The following is a 19,431-nucleotide window of genomic DNA, read 5'->3' on the forward strand; positions in this document are numbered from 1 at the left end:
AATCTAGTTGCTATCTGTCATCATATAACGACTTGTACTGACTGGCTGGTGGTCCCGGCACTAATAAGCTAGAGGGAGGATTCCAAAATGGCACTTGCCAGCACCAGTGTCCTTGTAGTAGGATGAGCTCCCCAAAATGGCTGCTGCCAGCATCTATGTCCCCAGAGTGAGCCCCAGCTGCCTCCTGCCTCTCCAGGAGGTTCTCCAAGATTAGCAAGTGGGTCTGACTCAGGCTCCTTTCAAATTACTGCTTCTGCCCTGGGTCCTGGAGCATGTGAGATTTTGTGTGCACCCTTTAAGAGTGGAGTCTCTATTTCTCACAGCCCTCTAGCTCTCCTGAAAGTAAACTCTGCTGGCCTTCAAAGCCAAATGTTCTGGGGTATCATCTTCCTGGTGCAGGAGCCCCAGGTTGGGGAGCCCAGTGTGGGGCTCAGACACTTTGCTCCTTGGGGAGAACCTCTGCAATTGTAATTATCTTCTGCTGTGTGGGTCACCTCCCTGGGGGTGTGGGTCTTGACTATACCACATCTCCACTCCTCCTACCCGTCTCCTTGTGGCTCATTTTTTATATCTTTAGTTGTAGAAGATCTTTTCTGCTAGTCTTCAGGTCATTCTCACTGATAGTTGCTCTGTAAATAGTTGTAATTTTGGTGTGCCCATGGGAGCTGATGAGCTCAGGGTCTTCCTGCTCCGCCATCTTGGCCACTCCTCCTACACCATTCTGTCTTAATGCGGTTTTTTTGTTGTGTTTCTCCCCCCATAGTTTTTTGTTGAGTTGATTTAGTTGGTAGCCAAGGTGGAGGACGGCTCAGGAGCAGGAGGCAATTCTCACTCTTTAGGTGCAGGTTGACCTCTCAAGATAGACTCAAACTTGGTGAAATCTGAGAGAGATGCCTTGGCAACAGCTGCCATCCGAACCACTGCCATGTGCAGTACCTTGTGATGGGAACTCTTAGGATTTACTCTGAGGCGAGCAAAAGTCGTAAAAAAGGATTGAGAATTTTAGCCAGTCTCTCCTATGTGAAAGTAACATAGCTGTGACAGTTTCTCAAACTTTCCTTGCTTTTAACAACCTTGACAGTTTTGAGGATTCCTGATAGGTATTTTGTGGAAAGTCCCTCAATCAGGATTTTTCTGATATTTTCCCCATGATTAGACTGGGGTTATAGGTTTTGGAGAGGAAGACCACAGAAGTAAAGTGCCATTCTCACCACATCACATCAAGCGTCCATGCTTCTCACGTCTTATCACTGATGATGTTAACCTTGATCACCGGGCTGAGGTAGTGTTTGTCAGGCTTCTCCACTGTAAAGTTACAATTTCACCCCCTTTCCATATTCTACACTTCGGAAGGAAGTCACTATGCACAACCTCCACTGTGTTCGAGCTCCTTGAGAGCAGAATATCTAGATAAATCTTCCAAAGGGGGACTTGGCTATTCTCCCCCATTCATTTCTTTATTTAATCATTTATATCAATATAGACTCAGGTTATATATTTTGTACTTTGGGCTGTAATTTAATACCACTTTGTTACTCAAATTGTTCCAGCTTTGGCCATTGAGAGCTCTTCCTGTTGGCTCCTGTGTCCCTTTGACATACTCCCATCATTCTGATTCTTTAAGCATTTCCTTAATTTGTGGCACTAAAAGATGCTCCAGGCTTCTCTCGTATGTTACCTGCCACAGTCCTTGAATCAGCCTTTCTCCAGAGATCCCTGGTTCCTTTTATTGGAGAATAGTAGAAACCAAGATCTGTGTGCTGGGTACGCTCATTACCACTGGGGTGTCATTGCTTCCAGGCCCTTTCAGCTGATAGAGCAAAGAAACATGTGTCTATACCAATCTGTATATATACATGTCTATAAAGATTTCTATAGGCATCTATCAGTATTTAACTAAACATGAGTTCAAACTGATGATTCCTCCTCTAATCCTTTACCACGTGACTATTCACACCTGTTCCCATTGCTTGTAACCTCCCTCCCCAACAGGAAGAAACCCGGCTCCCATCATTTGCCATCCGTTTACTTAATTGTTCAATTCTAGTATACATGTATAGTGGTCTCAGAATTGTTAACCTGTATTTCCATGGGAAATAATTTTATCAACTAGAGTACAGTGTTTATATACCATTCCTTTTGCCTTTAATCTTACCATCCACTCATTTCCAAAATTACTTTTGTCAGCATCTCTTGTGCCTTCTTCCTTCAGTGAGGTTGTTGCACATGTTTGTAATAGTTACATTCTTTTGTCACAGTCTGCACTGCCTCCTAAATTACTTTGGTTTTATAGACATTAAGGTTCACACTTTCTGCTGTAAAGTTCTGTGGGTTTTGACAAATGCATAGTGTCATGTATCTACGGATACAGCTCTTTGGCACTTGATCATATTAACACACGAGACCAGGACATATTGTATGTAGAGGAAATTTTTTTCAAAACTGATGCTTTCAGTGAACACATAACTTTAAAACATTTTAAAAAGAATTTAGTTAAAAAGAATTTATTTTTTAAGAATTTATTTATTTAAGAAGAATTTATTTTCCTGAAAGGTATTTTTCTCCTGAAAGGAAGGTGAATTAGTTAATTCTTAATCTTTTTATAAAATGGTGCCTTATGAGACTGTAAACATTTTATTTTTTTATCTCAAGTGTGTGTTCTTTCCATTTTAATATCCCTATGTGGTGCATTGCTCTATGGAACATAGCAATCTACTCTGCAGTATCATATTTTATCAAGCCAGGTTTTGTTTGTTTGCTTTGTCCTTGTTTTCATTTTCCTTTTTCTGCAGCAATAGAAATACAGAGTAGTAGGTTCAGAAAGGAACTGCAAGAGAGTCTAATATCAGCAGGTATTTAATGGATAAGTCAGTATTTTACAAAACCAGTTAGGCTCTGGGTGGTTTCCTTTTCCTTCCTGTATTAGTCCCTGCCTGTCTGATTTCAGCACAGCAGAGTATCTCTAAGTTATATATGAGAAAAATTGAAAGCCAATTTGCACTCAAACACCATAATGACAAATATGCTGACACAGGGGTATCACTGATGCAGTGTTATCACATACAGTGGGAAACTTGGTGAAAACACACAGTCTCATGGCCTATGCTTTACTTGCTAAATCAGAACCTCTGGGAGTTTCTGGGTCCAGTAATCTGTGTTTTAACAATTTCTCAAGGTTATTCCCAATTTTCAGAACCACTGGGCGAGTGGTAACTATTACAGAGCAATGCTTATTCTCTTTCAGTAGGACATTGTCTCTATTTCATTTTCTTTCACCATTTACCTTTTTCTTAATTTTCAATGGAAGGATTTGTCACTGAAACATTCGATTACCTCGTTATCTATTTATAAGTGGATAAAAGCCTTTGTTAAAATAGTATAAGCAGGGACTCAATTTATCCCTTTGGAGTGGGGGAAACTGTAGGAGAATGGGTGTATGCATGTGGTCCCAATAGCAGTAGCAGGTCACTGCAGGACTAGATACAAAGGATCGTTCTCTTCTTTCTACAATTTCCATTCTTTTGTTGGTCATCATAGTTTAATAGCAAATATGTTTGGCCTAATATGATCTTAGTCTCCTTATAGAACATAAAGATGACTTGAAAGTTGTGGGGTAACCCTCTCATGCTGGGTGTAGAGATGAGCTGTGAGATCCAGTCTGTAGAGAAAGAAAAATGAAAACATCAAATAGAGGCAACAATGAAAGACCATGAGATCACAAGAAAAGAGAAAGACAAACACACAGGATGAATAGTTCTCAAATGACTTTTCAGTTCATGCTTCCAGTACCTCATGAGGCATGGCTGTATTTCTGCCCTTGGGGTCTGGGAGAAAGAAGTACATCTTTATAATAAAACCTCCCCGTTGCTTATGTTAGTGTGAGTTTCCATTGCATACCAACCAACCCCCCAACTCCAAGACTTAAATTCTTCTTTTTATACCTAAATCTCTGTCCCACATCTTCTCACACTGCTATGGTTTTCGCTTATTTTGAATATGCTATTGGGTTGGCCAAAAAGTTCGTTTGGTGGCTCTAGTAGCACTTAGTTGTCTTTAACTTCATTTGAAACAATTTTGTTAGATTGCATTGTGACAGCTGTCATATCAGTGTGCATTTAAAAAAAATCAAAATTGGTGAATTTTTGTGTAGCCATTTTAATATTGAAGATGGAAGAAAAAAGCAACATTTTGGGCATATTACGCTTTATTATTTCAAGAAAGGTAAAAACACAACTGAAACTCAAGAAAAGATCTGTGCAGTGTATGGAGAAGGTGCTGTGACTGATCGAATGTGTCAAAAGTGGTTTGCGAAGTTTTGTGCTGGAGATTTCTCTCTGGACGATGCTCCACGGTCGGGTGGACCAGTTGAAGTTGATAGCAATCAAATTGAGACATTAATTGAGAACAGTCAACGTTATACCACGTGGGAGATAGCTGACATACTCAAAATATCCAAATCAAGCGTTGAAAATCATTTGCACCAGCTTGGTTATGTGAATCACTTTGATGTTTGGGTTCCACATAAGTTAAGCGAAAAAAAACCTTCTTGACCGTATTTCTGCATGCAATTCTCTACTGAAATGTAATGAAAACGTTCCGTTTTTAAAACAAATTGTGATGGGCGATGAAAATACTGTACAATAATGTGGAATGGAAGAGATCGAGGGGCAAGTGAAATGAACCACCACCAACCACACCAAAGGCCGGTCTTCATCCAAAGAAGGTGATGTTGTGTATATGGTGGGATTGGAGGGGAGTCCTCTATTATGAGTTCCTTCCAGAAGACCAAACAATTAATTCCAACAAGTACTGCTCCCAATTAGACCAACTGAAAGCAGCACTTGATGAAAAGCGTCCAGAATTAGTCAACAGAAAATGCATAATTTTCCATCAGAATAACGCAAGACCGTATGTTTCTTTGATGACCAGGCAAAAACTGTTACAGCTTGGCTGGGAAGTTCTGATTCATCTGCCGTATTCACCAGACATTGTGCCTCTGGATTTCCATTTATTTCGGTCTTTACAAAATTCTCTTAATGGAAAAAATTTCAATTCCTTGGAAGACTGTAAAAGGCACCTGGAACAGTTCTTTGCTCAAAAAGATTAAAAGTTTTGGGAAAATGGAATTATGAAGTTGCCTGAAAAATGGCAGAAGGTAGTGGAATAAAATGGTGAATGCGTTGTTCAATAAAGTTGTTGGTGAAAATGAAAGATGCCTCTTATTTTTACTTAAAAACCAAAGGAACTCTTTGGCCAACCCAATATAGTAACAGCTGGAAGATGTCTTGGAGTAAGTGTGACTACTGCATTGCAATTAAAATTAGGAAGTAATTTCTTACAACTGTGACATTATATGTATATCAAAGCTAAAACAGAAATGCATTTTCTCCCCTAAATATTAATACGTTTAAAGGTGATACCCTCTTATATATCCTTTTTTTTTTTTTTTTTGCAGTACGCGGGCCTCTCACTGTTGTGGCCTCTCCCATTGTGGAGCACAGGCTCCGGACGCGCAGGCTCAGTGGCCATGGCTCACGGGCCCAGCCGCTCTGCGGCATGTAGGATCTTCCTGGACTGGGGCACGAACCCATGTCCCCTGCATCAGCAGGCGGACTCCCAACCACTGTGCCACCAGGGAAGCCCTCTTATATATCTTGAAAGGTCCTCAGAAAGTAAAAGAATCTTTCACAACTGAAGTGACATCGCTATTGATCATTCAAAATCCCGAATTAAACTTCTGATCAAATGCTTTCTCTAAAACATAAAATGAAATACTTTGTTGTTTCATGAGAAATACTCGTCATTAGAGTTTTGTGTCAATGTTCCATGAGATGAAAAAGTATATAATTATGGTCACAGTTAGCCTTGTATTGTTATACTTGCATTTAGAAAATTGAATTGTAAAATTAAAGATGTAGAAAACAATGCTCCAGGGCTTCCCTGGTAGCGCAGTGGTTGAGAATCCGCCTGCCAGGGCAGGGGACACGGGTTCGAGCCCTGGTCCGGGAAGATCTCACATGCCACAGAGCAGCTGGGCCCGTGCACCACAACTACTGAAGCCTGCGCGCCTGGAGCCCGTGCTCCGCAACAAGAGAGGCCACCGCAAAGAGAAGCCTGTGCACCGCAATGAAGAGTGGCCCCCTCTCGCCACAACTGGGGAAAGCCCACGCGCAGCAACAGGGATCCAATGCAGCCAAAAATAAATACATAAATAAATTAATTTTTTTTAAATCTTAAAAAAAAAAAGAAAACAATGCTCCAAATCACTCAGTAAAGAGTAAGAAATAAATTGTGGTGAAACAGCAGAGGCCACCCTGCATTACTTTGCTTCTTCCACCCCCAGGCTGAAATAAGCCCGAGTCTCCTCTTTAAGTAATAGCCTTGTAAACACAATCCGCACACCCCATGCCATAACTGCCTGCCATTTCTATCCATCAGTATTAAGGTAATAATTAAGAGTGTAAGAAATTAATCTCACAGAGTGAGTAATCTTGGGCTACAGATAGATACATTTCCAGGTCAGTTTAGTTACTTTACCTAAGATCCTTTTGGGTACAGCTTACCTCTAGCCTCCTCTTCAGGATTGTACATTTTAATTCCATCCTGCTTCTTTACCCCTAGGCCAGGTAGTTCTCACTCAACATCTCTAGATACTAAAGAATTGAGGTTCTCTCTATCAGATCATCTAGGCACAATCTGAATTTTCAGTAGATTGCAGGGATTAGGTCATACCCTTAACCATAATTTTAGGGTCTCCATTAGCTCACATTTCACTATTGTGTAAACTAGAAAAAGTACCTCTTTGGCAAATGTATGCCCTTAGGTTCAAGGCTTGGCGAATGGATCACGGGCTGGATTTCAATCCCTTTTCTCCCATGGCTGGACACAGCCCTGCCTGGCAACTGTGTGTATCTTGCACAGAAGGTTGCACCAGGCAGGCAGTGGATATATGTATACAGACAGAATATAGGGAACACCTAAATTTAGCTAAATTGCAGGCCATGCCTTCACAATTTAGGGTAATTCCTCCAATCCCTCTGGTTTTTAAACACAGAAGTCTCTCATGGTGAAAGAGGGAGAGTCAGATGTGCCTTGATTTGAATACCCACTGGTGCTACCTGTTACCTGGCAGCTTTTGAAACCCTGGATAAATTCCTCCATTAAAGCTTCCTCATTTGTAAAAGAGGAATACTATTTACATAGTCTGCTGTGAAGGTTAAAGAAAATTATGTAGGCAAAGCACATTTGGCGTTGTAGAATATCAGTACATCCTATTGTCTTTCACTGTATTTGTCCTTTAGCCTACTTTCTCTGCTTATTTGGATAGCTGTTTTCCTCTGGAAAGAACAGAGCCTAAAACTCTGTGTTCAGTTCTGTTCTCCTCTGTCAGATATTAATTATCATCATCATAATAGTTAACATTTATTAACTGCTTACTGTATCTAGGGACTATTCCAAACCCTTCCATGTATTATCTCATTTAATGCTTTCACCAGCTTTATGAGGGAGGGACAGATGTGGTCAGCGGTTTACATTTGATGAAATGAATCTGAGAGAGGATAAGTCACTTAACCCAAATTACACAAATAACTATTGGCTGAGAGGGATTGGAATTTAGGCTCTTCTACGCTAGAATCCTCATTCTTTCTTTTTTCTTTTTTAATTAGGTGAGGTGGTAAGCCACCCAAATCCATCTTCTCCCATCTCTGCCCTGTTCTGTGCCCCAAGAGAGTGGCCTCAGTGGATTCTATCACCCAGGGGTCCTTGCCCTCTGGTTTGTAGTTGGGTTTGGCCAGTGTGGGGGGAAGTGTCAGGAGATTAAAGATGGGAGGAAGAGACCAGTTGGGATATTTCTTCTTGCCACCTCCCCTTTGCCTTGGCACACTTCTGACAGTGGCCGTGTTCTTCTGTGGTCACAGCTGCAGCTTTCACCAAGCTCTGGTAACATTAGTTCCGCCCCCATCTCTTTCTGCTTTTGTAGTCATAGGATAGAGTCCTCATTCTTAACTACTCAAATTATACTATCTCCCAGGAAGTCTCTGATTAATTACAGGTTAGCGTTCGTCCTTGTGAACATTTACATCTGTCATCTAAAATTTCTCTGCTTTGTGATCAAAGAGAACAGAATGCTCCATACAAAGAATGCAGTCCCAGAATTGAACATGGGTTCTCAGGGGAGTTGTGGTTGAGATGGTGGGTTCTGGATTCTGAGTGCCAGAGTTTGCATCTTCTTGCCGTGGGACTTTGGGCAAGTTGCTTAACCTCCATTGCCCTCCATGCCTGTTTCTTCATGTGTTAAATGGGAGGGAAAAAAAATCTACTTTATTAGCTTTTTTGGGTGAGGATTAAGTATTATAATACATGTTTAAAACAAAGCATTTTGAATAGTGCCTGACGTACATAAAGACCTCAGCAAAAGTTGACATATTAGTATGCATATTTTCATTTATGACCTAGCCACCATATTTCAGATTACAGTGTACACCCAAAAGTATGCCATACCCTAGGAATTCTTGTTATGAGAAAACTGAATTTAATAAAACCAATGATTGGGGTGATTGCATTTTACTAAATTATCTTTTCAGAAAAACATAAGACCCCTGGATATTTTTAAACAGGGAGCTTACTCCTCTCATACATATAAAATGGAATGATTTATGAAACTTAAATATTTTTCAGAAAAAAATTCACTAATTTACTTATTGCTGCATAGCAAGTTACCCCAAAACTTAGTGGCTTCAAACAGCAAACATTTATTATCTCACAGTTGCTCTGGGTCAGGAATATGGAGCAGCCTCTGCTTGAAGATCTCTAACACAGCTCAAAAGAGGTAGGAGTTGCTGTCAAGCTTGCTCACATGGCCTAAGTCCCTCCCCATGGCTATGGCTAGTGATATCAGTTCCTTACTACTTGGGCAAAGAATTACTCAAAATATGATAGTTGGCTTCCACCAGAGCAGTGGCAGAGAGAGAATATGAATGAGATAGGGTGAGAGATGGCAAGTAAAATGGAAGCCAGAGTCTTCTTATAAACTAACCTCGAGAAATGACTTCCTATTATATCACTTTTGCTGTATTCTGTTTGAGGCAAGTCACTAGTTCCACTCCACACTGGAGGAGGGATTACACAAGGGCATTCATCTCAGAAGGCGGGTGCCTTTGGGGCCATTTGAGGGACTGCCTACCTGAACTGAAATGGAGGAAAGCAAGAGATACCTATTCATCCATTTTGTCAAACCCAAATTATTAGTTAAGGATCCATTTCTGAAATGTTATCAATTTAGAAGTTTCATGTTATCGATTTAGAAGTTTCTTATTAGATTTCTCCATGCTTAAGTATAATTTTCATGAATGTGTGCTCCTTTAAAATCATTCTCCTTTCAATATTTAGTATAACTTTCCCTGGATGCCCATCTTTTCCTCCTCTTCCATTAGCTTTTCACCTATGTTTCCCACTAAAAATGTTCAGGAAAGAGACAGACTGCATTAAATCAAGAGCATAATTATTTCCATTACTCCAGATGTGATGCATATGGTTGGAGAACTGAGTCCTTTCTTTGAACTGGATTTAATTAAAAGACCATGAAATCAGTATTAAGATGGGGTCAAGTTTTAACAGTACTATGAGACCATAGATTAGAACAAGAGAAATCGCATCCAGAAATGACTTTATGGGTGTCAGCTGAGTAGCCTACGTGATACTTGAAGCTCTTCGAGGATGCTATTTTTCTGCCTGCTTATATGCATTGAAAAAATTGTCAAAATGTGTCAGAAACACACTTGCTCTCATTTTTTGCACACTAACAGTAGTAAAGTTGGAAGCTGGCGGAGTTTGAACATTAATATACATTTCTGTGAGTTTAAGAAGCAATTTATGATTTTTCCTCACCTTTCCACATTCCATTCCATTACGGAAATGGGAAGATTTAATGGTCTTATGCTCTATCTTCTATATTTCTACTTCAGTGTTCAAATAAAGCTCTTGCCACTGGCATCTGGGAATGTCAAGAACATTCTAGACCCTCTTATATATGTATTTAACTAACCTGACTTTGTGTCTTAATCTGGCTCTGCAGACAGAGAGTAAACCCAGAGAGTGCTTCATCCTTATCTTATGTACCAGCCACACTAAAATTATTGATTACTGTCTCCATACCCATTGATTCTGGCAGTGGCAAAAATACAATGTGCAGGCTAGTATTTTTTAAAATAAAGATAGGCCCATTTTGTTTTAATGTATTACATAGGCAACAAAGGAAAAAGTAAGTGTAGTCCCATTTTTCATTCCACTCTTTTTTCTGAAGTCCTCACTTTAGCATATGTATATACTTTCAGGATGGTTCTATGCATCCACAATCAGCTATATCTAACTAACCCATTGGGTCTCATATATCTTGTTTATGTGGCCATCTGGCATCATAACATGCATTTCGTGTTGTAAATTGTTTTATTTGCTTAACAATATATCTCCAGTAACTTTTTCAGGGCAGTATATATAGATATAATATTATAAACCACGTTACTAGCTATGTGATATTCTATATATAATAAGAGCTGTATAGCATAATTGAGGTATGATTAATTTAACCAGTCTGATACTGATGAACACTTACATTGTCACCAACTTTTCCCTACTAAAACAATGCTACTGAAAACTATTTTTGCCTGCTTGTGAGAGTTTTGTATGACAAATTCCTTTTGAATCAAACAATACATGCATTATACATTTTTTATAGAGATTGCCAAGTTGTTAGTGAGCTACAAGAGAACAAAGATAGACAACAATATCAAGAAAACAACACATGAACAAAACAAGAATTTCAACAATGAGACAGAAATCATAAAAAAGAACCAAACAGAAATGGTGGTGCTGAGGAATACAATAAAAATAAAGAATTAAAAACTCAATGGAGGGGCTTCCCTGGTGGCGCAGTGGTTGAGAATCTGCCTGCTAATGCAGGGGACATGGGTTCGAGCCCTGCTCTGGGAGGATCCCACATGCCGTGGAGCAACTAGGCCCGTGAGCCACAACTACTGAGACTGCGCGTCTGGAGCCTGTGCTCCGCAACAAGAGAGGCCACAACAGTGAGAGGCCCGTGCACCGCGATGAAGAGTGGCCCCCGCTTGCCACAACTAGAGAAAGCCCTCGCACAGAAACGAAGACCCAACACAGCAAAAATAAATAAATTAATTAATAAACTCCTACCCCCAACATCTTCTAAAAAAAAAAATAACTCAGTGGAGAACTTCAACAGCAGACTTGATCAATCAGAAAAAAGAATTATTGAATTTCAAGGCAAGTCACCTGAGCTAGAGGAGGAAAGTGGTCCACGAGGCTCATTGCAGACAATATGGAGGCAATGTGTGCAAGCCAGAAGAGTGCCCCAGAGGCAGCGTCCAGGCCATGGGTGTGGCAGAAAGGCCTGGGCTTTTGCCTCCCTCTGGTTCCTAGGAAGCTGGCCAACAGTCAGTGCAGAAGCAGCAGCAGCAGAGGTGTAGGCTCCAGCACATCTTCCTCCTCTGCTTCAGCCTGAGCTGGGGGTGTCCAGGTCACCCAGGTGGCTGGAAAGGGGGTCAGCTACCCAAGAATGGGAATTCTCTTCACCAGGATATGGAGACTCTTCAAGCACCAGGAGCACAAAGTTATTGTTGGGGTGGATAACGCAAGGAAAAGTATCATCCTTTACCAGTCTTCTGTGAATGAAATTGTACATACATCCCTACAATAGGAAGTAATGTAGAAGAGATAGTGATTAATAATACATGCTTCCTCATGTGGAATACTGGTGGCCAAGAATCTCTTCATTCTTCCTGGAACACTTACTGTACTAACAGAGATTTTGTAATAGTTGTTGTGGACAGTACAGACCAAGAATTTCTGTAATTAGAGAACTCTATAAAATGTTAGCCCATGAGGACGTAAGGAAAGCTGGATTGCTGATTTTTGCTAATAAACAAGATGGTGAAAAGAATGCATGACTGTAGCAGAAATCTCCCAGTCTTTGGAACTAACTTTTATTAGAGATCGCCAGTGGCATATCCAGGCATGCTGTGCTTTTTACTGGGGAGAGACTATGCTAAGAAATTGAATGATTTCACAATTTAAGATTAGATGATCTCTACTGACCTTTCCTCACAGACTTTGTATAAACCAAGTGTCAGACTTTACCTGAAAACTGTAAAAATGAATGGTTTATATATATATATAGATAGATAGATAGATAGATAGATAGATAGATAGATGAACTAATTTTTCTTCTTATAGAAAAAGTTTAAGACCACTTATTTGAAAACAAACATGAAGTCTCACCTTCCAATCAGCTTTCTCATTAGCTCCTTCCAAACCAAGGGCTTAAAGCTGTGACTGACATTTTTCTCATCATAAGTCCTCTCGGGACATTGTATAGTCTGTACTAGGTAGAAAGGGAAAGGAAGACATTTTTAACTTTGAGAGCTTTATTATCAGTATATCCCTCCCTTGTTGAATGTTGTTCTCTTCTTGTTATAGTCAAAAGACAAATCAGCACAGATACTCAGTTTCCAATATTTTAAAATGTAATATAGCTTACAAAAAGTATTTTGCATAAGGTTGTTTATGTATTGTGTATATACTTGAAGTTCAAGTTAATGCTTTATGTTCTAAAGAAAAGCAAATTACACAAAAGTTAATATTCTTAGTTATGACCATAATGAGATCAGTATGGGTATTGGTTTTAAGTGCCATTTTATACTTTTTCCCTATGTTCTCTGTATTATACTAACCACCCCCCCCAAATCACTGAGCTGCTCTTAAAATAATAATAAAGAAGAAGGAAAAATCTTGACATTGTGTACATACTGTTTTGTTGATCAAATCACATACATGAAACTAAGTAATCCAACTGAGTGAAATATCAAGTTCTTGGCTTAGTATTACTAATGGGCAGAATTGCACATCGAGCAATTATCAGATTGTTGCCTTTATTGGACCCTAAATTACTAAATAAACTGTTAATCCATCAATCAGCCTATCGTTCAGTGTATTTAAAATTATGAAGTGATTTTTTTCAGCATTAATTAAAAACTGTTGTGTGAAACATGTCTACCCAGAAAAGTATCACCCTATAAATATTACCAAATAATTTAGCTAGAGTCTTCTTAGGTATTAAATCATATGTCCAGCATTTAAAGTGAATTTGAGATTAAACATAAAACATATTTTCTAAGCAACAGAGATAATTTTTTAATTTGAAAAGTTCTTATTAGGAGTTGGAATAGTTTGACAATTGTAAAAAAAAAAAAACCAAAAAACAATTTTTAATGCTTTCAAGAATTTGGTTTAAAAATTGATCAAGATGATATACTATTTTCACTAAGAAGTAACTTGGCCCAAAATACCTTTCATGTTTTCTTGGGTATTTTCTTTCAGTAGCTGAAAGTTGAAGGTATTTCTATTGTAACTGTAAACAAACTTACACTTAATGTGTTAAAACATATTCTTGAGTATTCAGTATATCTTCATGCCTTGAAACTCTGAAAGCTACTCCAAACTGGCATGTTTTAGAATATTCAAGAAAAAAATAATAACCACTTTTAATACCAGCCTTTTAGATTTCATGAAGATTTTGATGAGGAATAATATTACATGCTATAAGCACTGACAGAACTTTGAAAGTTCCCTTCTATGAAATATAAACTACCAATATCTAAATCCAAGGCAACCATGGGAGATCAGTGTTTAACACTGGATGTTTTGTGTTTTATATTTATACTATAATTGTCAAAATGCAAGTATAACATTTAATACTTGTCAACGTGCTTTTACAAAAGTAAATCCTAAGTTACTAAGCTTTGAAGACAAGTCATTTTAAATTATACAGTCAGATGAACAAAAAGGAAAAAGAATGAAAAGCGTAAAAAAAAATCCTATAGGACTTATGGGACACTATCAAAATGAAAAAAAACATGAATTATGGAAGTCCCAGCAAGAGAAGAGAGAGAAAAAGGCAAAGCTTATTTAAAGAAATAATGAATTAAAACTTTCCAAAACTTGGAAGGGAAATGGACATCAAGTATCATGAATCTCTAAGGACTAAAAAGAGGGTCAATCCAAAGAAGACTCCACCTAGACACACTATAATAAAATTGTCAAAATTCAAGGAAAAAGAGAGAACTATGAAAGCAGCAAAGAAAAGTGGCATTGCACCTAACTAAAAGCTTTTGCTCAGCAAAGGAAACAAAATCAACAGAGTGAAAAGGCAACCTACAGAGTGGGAGAAAATGTTTATAAACCATATATCAGATAAGGGATTAATATCCAAAATATATAAGGAACTTATACAACTCAGTAGCAAAAACCCAAATAACCCAATTTAAAAAACGAGCAAATGACCTGAATATACAGTTCTCCAAAGAAGACTTACAAATGGCCAACAGGTATATGAAAAGGTGCTCAGCATCACTAGTTATCAGGGAAATGAAAATCAAAACCACAATGTGATATCATGTTACACCTGTTAGAATACCTTTTATCAAAAGTCAAAAGATAAGTGTTGGCAAGGATATGGAGAAAAGAGTACCTTTGTACATAGTTGGTGGGGATGTAGATTGGTATAGCCATTAGGGAAAACAGAATGGAGATTCCTCAAAAAATTGAAAATAGAACTATTGTAATGATACAGCAACTCTACTTCTGGGTATATATCTGCAGGAAATGAAATCAGTATGTCAAAGAGATATCTCTGTACGCCACTCCCATGTTCACTGCAGCATTATTCACAATAGCCAGGATATGGAAACATCCTAAGTGTACACTGGTGGATGAAGAAAATGAGATATATGTGAGATATGTATGTATATATATACACACATACACATGCAATATATGATTTCATTTAAATGTGGAATCTAAAATAGTCAAACTCATAGAAACAACAGAATGTTGGTCGCCTGGGGTTGGGTGAAGGGAGAAGTGGGGAGATATTGGTCAAGGAGTACAAAGTTTCAGTTATAGAAGATAAGTTCTAGAGATCTAGTATACAGCAATGTGACTACAGTCGACAATACTGTATTTTATACTTGAAATTTACTAAGAGAGTAGATCCTGTGTCCTCACTGAAAAGTAAGAAAAGAAAAAGAAAATTGAGAGTGCGAAGTGATAATTAGCTGGATTGTGTGATTATCTCACAGAGAATATCTATATGAAAACATCAACTTGTACACTTTAAATATATTCAACTTTTATTCGTTAATTATACCTTAATAAAGCTGGAAAAAAGATTAGAAAGAGGCATTGGTATACAGTGGTTAGGTGCACCAGCAACTTTACAACTGGTGTCAGGCAGAACTTTGTTCAAATGCTAGCTCCTCTACTAAGTAGCTCTATAAATTTGTGCAAGTTAATAAATCTCCGTCAGCCTCACTTTCCTCTGCTCATATAATGGCTGTAGTAATAATAATACCTATTGCATAAGGATTCTTAAAATATTTAGCACAGCATCTGGTCCACATTAAGTATTTATTACTTTTATTATAGAGCCTTAATCGAATGACAAATGAACTGCTTGAGTTTTAACCATGGTCTGGTATGAGTCTAGGTTATTGATCCAAGTTGGTAAATTCAGTGTCTTCTGCACTTTACCCCAGCCATGTCCCTTACTATATTGGATACCTCTCAAATATATATTTTATATCTATACTCTTGCCCCAGGCCCATATTGTCTTGTCCGTGCTTTAAAGTCATTTAACATTCTCAAGGAATAGTAATTCAACAGATATAGATGGATTTTTAAGATTTTGTTGGTCTGTTTTATTATGGCTTATTGACATATAAATGTGTTAATAAATGTTTAATAACTGGCTATCTAGAAATATGCATACATGCATATATGTGCATGATTGTAAATTTCACTAACAAAGAGTATGTGTAGCACACAATTTACAAATAAAATATACTATACTCTATCATAAATTCCATATAATCAATTGATTCTTACTGAATGCTGTCTTTGTTTTTGGTGAGCTTGTGTATTAATAGCCAAGCTGTGGTTGTAATTAACAAACGAATGTAGTTCTGGCATTGAGTGTTGACTGATATTTTTGTTTCTATTAGTGAATAAGATGAAAGTGAAAAAATGGAAAGTGTCAGAACATAGCATGTTCATCAGTGATGTGAGTGACTTTTCTGCTGAATCACCCAATAGTTTTTGAATACTGGAATAGTAATTCCTCAATTTTTTTGTGCTATTTAGAGTGTAATGGTCACAGACCTAATTTTAAAGTTTAATCAGCATTAAGATTTTCTCTATCATGTTTTTGCTAGACAATAAAAACAACAACAAAAATAAATAAAGCAAGCCATTATTTGTAGTATTTACCAATTTCTGTGGTGTAAATATTCCAGAACTCCATGGCCAAGTTCAAATGACCCAGATGATGTCACTGAACATAGAGTTGAGATATGTAGCAGTAAACATTACAGATAATATTCCCACCACACAATCAATATATACAACCTTATGTATAAATAATAGTATAATATAATTAACTGATGAGTTTTGAGTTTTTATTTCTTTGGTTTTAATATAATTTGCCTAATTCTAAGTTTATATAACTTATTTTTTAATGGCTTGCAAAATTTTTGAAAACGTAACAATTGACTCTCAAGAGCCATCTCAAGCACAACACTGTTATAAATGTCATAGTATTTGCTCCGCCCCCCCCCCTTTTTTTTTGGCTGCACTGCATGGCTTGGGGGATCTTAGTTCCCCGACCAGGGATTGAACCTAGGCCCCGGCAGTGAAAACACCGAGTCCTAACCACTGTACTGCCAGGGAATTCCCATGCCCTCAATTTTTAAAATAGCCTTCCATAACTGCTCTTCTCCCTCTGGCCACTTCCACCTATATCTCTGTTTTCTATTTTTGTCAGCCAAAAATCTTTAAAAGTTACTTTTATTCACTCTCCCCATTTCTTTATTTCCCATCAACCCACTACAATTTAGTTTACTGCCACATTCCTCCATAAAAACAGATCTGGCTAAGGTTACCAGTGTCTCTAAGTTAAATAGATTTTACTATTCTCATTTTATTTGACCTCTTAGCAGCAATGTTTACTGTTGACAAACGACTAAATCCTTCCTGAAAACTCTTTTCCCTTAGGTTCTACAATACTTATTTTACTTCTCTGCTTCTCTGCCCATTCCTTCTCTTCTCCTTTGCAAATGCATCTTCCTCGACCCAGCTGTTATATGTTGTAATCAAGATTGTTCCTAGACCCCACTGTCTTCTAATTCTATAATCCTTCCCAAGATTTCAATTACCACATATATTCAGATGACTAAAATATATATATATATATATATATACACGTGTATATATCCCCCCAATTTTTAAAGTGTAAAATTTGTTTTGTATAGGTATACCATCACCACAATCAAGATAATGAACATATCCTTTACCCTCAAAAGTTTCCTGGTGTCCACTTATAATCTCTCTTTCCTAGCCAATGCAACCACCATTCCCCAAGCAACCACTCATCTGCTTCCTGTCACTATAGACTAGTTTGCATTTTATCATTTATATATATATAAATGGGATCCTACACTCTATTTTCTGGCTTTTTTCACTCAGCGTAATTATTTTAAGATTCATCTATATCGTTGCCTGTATTAATAACTTATTGTTATTGCTGAGTAGCATTCCAATATATGGATACGCTGAAATTTGTTCATTCATTCACTTATATCAATAAGACATTTGGGTTTTTTCTGGTTTGAGATTATTACAAATAGAGCTGCTATGAACATTTATGTATAAATCTTAGTAGGGAACATATGCTTTAATTTCTGTTGGGTAAATCCCTAGGAATGCAAAGGCTGATTTGTATGGCAGGTTTATTTTTAACATTATAATAAATTGCTTACTGTTTTCAAAGTGGTTGTGTAATTTTGCATTCCCACCAGCAGTGTATCTGATTTCTGCATCCTTACCAATGTGTGGTATTTTCAGTCTTTTTAATTATAGCCTTTCTAGTAGGTATGTAGCAGTATCTTATTATGGTTTTAATAGACACGTTATTAATGGCTAATGATCTTGAGCATAATTTAATGTGCTTATTTGCTGAGTTTCTTTTGTTACATTTTCAAATATTTTGCCCATTTTTAATTCAGTGGTTTCTATTCTAACAAGTTATAAAAGTGTTTTTAGATATTTTAGAAGTTCTTGGTCAGGTATTTGCTTTACAAATATTTTCTCCAAGTCTAGGGCTCATCTTTTCACACTTGTGTATCATTGTCTTTTTAAGATATACTTTTTTTTTCTTTTTTCTTTTTTTTCTCCTGCGGTACATGGGCCTCTCAGTGTTGTGGCCTCTCCCGTTGAGGAGCACAGGATCCGTCTGGACGCACAGGCTCAGCGGCCATGGCTCACGGGCCCAGCCGCTCCGCGGCATGTGGGATCTTCCCGGACCGGGGCACAAACCCGTGTCCCCTGCATCGGCAGGTGGACTCTCAACCGCTGTGCCACCAGGGAAGCCCAAGATATACTTTTGATGAACCGTTATTTACTGAGTATTTTTTTATTCATTTTTGTTGTATTTAAGATATCTTTGTTAAATCCAAGGTTAAGATTATCTCCTGTTTTCTTCTAAAAGTCGTATGATGTTCATTTCTCTATTTGGGTTGTGATATATTTTCTATTCATTTTTATATATGGTGTGATTGAGGTTGAAGTTAAATTTTTCTTTTGTCTATCTAATATTTCCAGCACCATTTTCTCAAAAGATCATCTTGTCACCAGGAATTACCTTGGCAAATTTGTTCAAAAATTAATTGACTATATATGAGTGACTCTCTATATGGAATCTTTCCTATTCCATTGATCCATGTGTCTGTACATCCATATACACTACACTGCCCTGATTACTTTATCTTTTTTTCAGCTTTATTAACATACAATTTGACAGATAACATTGTATAACTTTAAGGTATACAATGTGTTGATTTGATACACTTATATGTTGCAAAATGATTACTACATTTGGGTTGTTTCCAGTTTGAGATTATTACAAGTAGAGCTGCTATGAACATTTAGCATTAGCTAATATGTCTGTCACATCACATAATTATCATTTCTTTTCTGTAGTAAGAACATGTAAGATCTAGAATAAGTCATGAAGTGAGGTAGTAAGTCTTCCAGCTTTATTCTTTTTTTTCCAAATTGTGTATATATTAATATGTAAGTAAAGGGGTACATTATAGCAATTATCAAGATAATTCTGATGATCCTCAGTATACCGTTGCTGGTCCTATCCATTGCTCATTGTCTTCAATGGAATTCTTTTTCCACATTATTTTCCAAATGTAGATATGGAGGTGAAAATTATATAAATCAAAAAATGGTAAACGGAAGCCTGCTTCTTAGGGTACTCAATTTTAATTGCACTAGGTCAATAT

The 19,431-nt window shown here is 37.6% G+C and overlaps 1 long non-coding RNA gene and 1 pseudogene across 2 annotated transcripts in view; both read left to right on the plus strand.

Annotated features, from left to right (window-relative positions):
• The window catches only part of LOC309797122, a 181,981-nt gene that overhangs the window by 96,993 nt on the left and 65,557 nt on the right, over positions 1-19,431 (plus strand). The gene's annotated exons all lie outside the window — the stretch shown is intronic.
• Positions 11,588-12,080, plus strand: LOC309796925 (ADP-ribosylation factor-like protein 5A; annotated as a pseudogene). The gene has a single exon. The product of its transcript is annotated as an ADP-ribosylation factor-like protein 5A (transcript).

Source organism: Mesoplodon mirus, assembly GCF_964341445.2.
Source record: "Mesoplodon mirus genome assembly, chromosome: X".
Taxonomy (NCBI): domain Eukaryota; kingdom Metazoa; phylum Chordata; class Mammalia; order Artiodactyla; family Ziphiidae; genus Mesoplodon; species Mesoplodon mirus.